The sequence below is a fragment of the Cryptotermes secundus genome, unplaced genomic scaffold, assembly GCF_002891405.2.
Source record: "Cryptotermes secundus unplaced genomic scaffold, Csec_1.0 scaffold971, whole genome shotgun sequence".
Lineage (NCBI taxonomy): Eukaryota > Metazoa > Arthropoda > Insecta > Blattodea > Kalotermitidae > Cryptotermes > Cryptotermes secundus.
Window position 1 is genome coordinate 782,535 of NW_019727793.1, and position 4,599 is coordinate 787,133.

Below are 4,599 nucleotides of genomic sequence, written 5' to 3' on the forward strand. Positions count from 1 at the left end.
ACAAATGACTTCACGCCGTATTTTATATAGCGAATTTTATTTCACATTCGCTCTTACAATCACCCAAATTACAGATTGACGATTACTGCTATCTGCAGTATCACAAATAGTACACTCCAAATGCCAGAATACAACTGACTAGTTGCTGGCTAACTCGGAACTAACTCGGAGGTAGCTCGAGGACTCACTCGGCGGTAGCTCCAGGACTGACTGTGGATAGTCTTCGCTGCTCCTTATGTAGCCTCGATCGGACAATTGTCGTCTGGTGCCGTGTTGCTAGCCACGCTGTCCGGAGTTGTTGACTGCTGCCTAGCAACCGCGATATCCCTCAGTGACGTCACCGCTATTGACTCGCTTTGCATAGCTTCAAGGTTGCGGGGACTCGGCTAACGTCGGCTCCGCTCGTGACATCACTCGCCTATTATGCGAGCGCTACGTTACCGCTATGTGCAGCTGGGGAGGTAGGGGTCAACATGTCACAGTAGTGTAGTTGGTTTAGGCATTATGCTACAAGCCGGAAGGTCGCAGGTTCAGGTCCCAGTGAGGTCATTGGATTTTTTCATTTGACCTAATCCTTCCAGTTGCGCTATGGCCCTGGGGTCTACTCAGCCTCTAACAGAAATGAGTACCAGGAATTAATTAATTAATTTTCCTGGGGAGTAAAGTGTGGCCGGTGCATAAGGCTGACAACCTTACCGCCATCTTTGAGCCGATTTCCTGTATAATGTGGGACCCTCAACGTTACGGGGATAGCTTTACTTTTTTTTTATCCTGAGATTTAATAATTAGTCTACTCTTTTTACAAAATGATAACTGGAACAATATTTTTAATGTGTTTGATGACGAATATATGAACTTCAAATTGCCTAATTTTGAATTATCCAGTTTTTCACTTTGGACTTTTCCTGCAGAAGTAATGATGTAACAATACAGTATAAACATAATTTTTTTAAATAAAATGTGTGAACATGTGTTTCTATTACAAGCGTTTAAATTTTACTTAATGAAATCGCAGATACTTTGCATGAACAACAGTTTACATGTATCAGAACTAATCACAATGTTAGGTTGCTGTTTCAGAAATGTCTTTGTTTCAAAAAGCTGTTATGTGAAGGATTGCAACCAAGAGGTGACTAAGAAACAGGCATGTTAAGTCATAGAACAACTGAAAATTCTGAGAGCAGTATTTTATTTTTCTCTCAGTTATTTAAGAAAGTTAGAAGACACAGACATTGCACTGCATAAAGAGGAGGAATGACACCAAACTAATTATCATGCCAAAAAGATATTAATAATGTCTGGCTTGAAATTAAACCTGGTTGACATGCATTTCACCCGGAGCCCACTGGTCAAATTCCTGAAAGCAGACAAGTACCACACTTTGAAAACAATATTGTTAAGCATAAGTAAGATAATGTGGCGTGTATACCCATTTCTAGGCAGTGGGTTGGTAAACACATTTCCTTGAAAGCAACATGCTCAAGAATGGGACAGCTGTCGCTAAGTAACGGACCAGTAAACACGCACTCTTGAAAACAGAAGGCTATGGTTCTGTGGGATCCGTGCAGAGTGGTTATAAGAGAGACAAGATCCGAAGCCGGCAGTTGTAGGAATATAGAACAGTAATCAAGAGTCGTCAGAGTTGACAGCTGCAGGAAATGGCAAGAAAGAAATTAGACTGTGCCAAGAAGACTTCATGTGTGAGTTGAAGTTACTGTGAGACTTTGATAAATTTGTTGCCAGGATACGACTGATGAAGACTGAGAATCCTATTGCACTTATAACGATGAACTGGAAAGTGTGTAGAATAGCGATACTGCTGTATTACCTGTAGTCCCAAACTGTGTGAATGTATAAGGTGCAATAAATCTAATCATCCAATACAGAATCCGTCTTATAAGTCACCCCTATGCATGACAATATTTTACTTGAACCTTCTACCTAAATTTGTTGTAACTCTTTACGGTTGAGATGAAAGACAAACCTGCCAAAGAGATGGCCATTGTCAGTAAACACAGGTGGCACTCAGGCTAGAAGTGAGAGGGTAGAATTACCCTGTTGCTGAATGGGGTCATTGTCCTTGCTTCCAAGGAAAACTGATGTCAGTGGTTGTTAAGACAAGTGATGATAGATGGGAGTATGCAACCTCTTTATTAACCATCACAACACAACAAATATCAAGGTTAGTGCCCAGCTACGGCTGTGCTACATGTTTCAGTTATCAATAGCCATCATCAGGCAAATACATGGTTAACATATGCACCACTGAATTGCAGTACTGTTAAACTGGATGCAATACTATTAATCATATAAAACACTGGATGTAAAAATTACAAATAATCAGTTTATATAAAACAGAAGTTATATTGTAAAACAAGAATAAAACTTTAATTGATGTTTTATAACATCAAATCAATCGTTGGTTTTGTAATTTCGTACGTTCCCATGGACAAATTGGAATATTCTATATTTTTCTTTTTCTGTATAAGATTGTATAGGAGGCTGTGTGGCAGTGTAATGTGACGTATAGACCCATTGACAGACTTTCATGTAACAATAGAAGAGCTGTGTTTTCTGTTGGTCCATGCTGAGATGTTATAACTAAGAAAAGTTTAGGAAGTAGTCAGTTATAAATCATTCTGTGAAGCGAAAACATGGAGTACAGTTCTTTATTAGTGTCCATCGCAACACAGCAGTACAATGGTCAAGGCTAAAATTAGCTTAGCTACATGTTTCTCCTATTAAAGCCATCATCAGGGCTTTGGTGATGGCTTTAATAGCGGAGACATGTAGCTAAGCTACTCTTATGGCTATTAAAACCATCGTCAGTGCTTTGATGATGGCTTTAATAGCCGAAACATGTAGCTAAGCTAATTTTAGCCTTGACCATTGTATTGTTGTGTTGTGGTGGACTCTAATAAAGAATTGTATATAATAACACAACAGGATGCAAAAAAAAAAAAAGATGTGGAGGTTGGCGTGAGATGGCTGCCAGGCTGGGAGTTAGTCAGTTGGAGCAGCAGTGCAGTTGTGTGATGTTCGTTGGACAATAAAGACATGAGCACAGAAGCTGAGTAATCTCCACTGTTGAGATCCATTACCAGGAAACGACTAAGGAACGCAGACTGAGAAGACTTAGCATGTGCTCTGGTGATTTGTAAAGTGTGGAGATTAGTGATAGTGTTATAGTTATGTGCACTTACGAGTTCTGTGTTTAAGTGCTCACTAAATCGAGTCGGCAGTCCAAACCCCATCTATAGTCACTCATACATGTGACAGTATGTTTGTTGTAACAAGTGCATTAAACGGTCTTAGTATAATTTTAATGAAGCTTGCTGTTAACCCATATTTCTGCTGCCTAAAGATTCTGATGATGAGGTGAATGAGCTTGAAGCAATTATTTTTAATCATTGTTTCTTTCCTTCAGTTCAAGCCAGTCCCAAAGTCATTAACCCGATATGCTGATGTCAGATAAATTCCGTCAGTCACGCACCCTAAACCCGGCCATCCGCCAAGCAGAACAGCAGCTACATTCCATCTGTAACACATGCCAAGATGGCTCAACCAGCTAGCAACATCTGACTGCGTCAGCAATATCTGAGAGGTGGATACAGCATCATTATCAGGCTGATTAAAAACTGATTAAATGTTATTTAGTCGTCGTCCTCCCTCCCCCTTTGACATTACAGCCCTGGGTGGGCATTAGCCTTCTTCAAGAGAATCTTCCATTCGTCTCGTCAAGCGGCCATCACCTTCCATCCCCTACCTCCTACGCTTGCAGCCTCCTCTTCAAGTTACTCATCCAATCTTAATTTGGGTCTTCCTCTAGGTCTGCCTCCTGGTTCCAGCATTGGCACTTTGCAGGGTCCTTGTCACTCATATGCATCACATGACCATCCCATTGCAGCCTGCATAATTTCACAAATTTAACTATGTCATGATCATGATATAACTGATAAAGTTCATAATTGGTTCTTCTTCGCCTCTTTCCTCGAAAATGAGAGGGTCTGCAAATTTTACGCAATTTTTCCTTTTGAAGTGCCCTAATTGCATTTCATCCTGTTCATCAAGGACCAAAGCCTCTGCTCCATATGTCAGTACTGGCCTTATCAAGGTTTTATATATTGTCACTTTCAGATTTCTAGGAAGGGTCCTAGATTTCAAATGTTTCATAAGTCCAATATAACCTCTGTTTAGCGATAGTTAAATGTGTTTTCATTTCCACTATTCTGTTATTTTCTCAGTTGATCTTAGAACCCAGATACCTGAAATTATCAACTCTATGGAAGACATATTCGCCCAAAGACAAATGATTTGGGGAAGTTTTCTTTCCTTCTGGTATACATATATACCATCTTCTCTTGGTTAAGCACCAGTCCCATTTTGTGATCTGATTTTTCAAGGGATGTAAAATAAATCTTTAAGACCTGTCATAATGCAAGACATGATGTTAGTATCATCTGTGTAGGCCAGTATCTGAATATTTTTCTGAGCATATAGTGGTGAGGGGGTTTGAGTATGCCAAGGACCCTGAGAGCTATACCAGCGGTAGCGTAGCTACCGGCAGGGCCTCCCTTGCTGGACAGGTCAAAGGGTAGG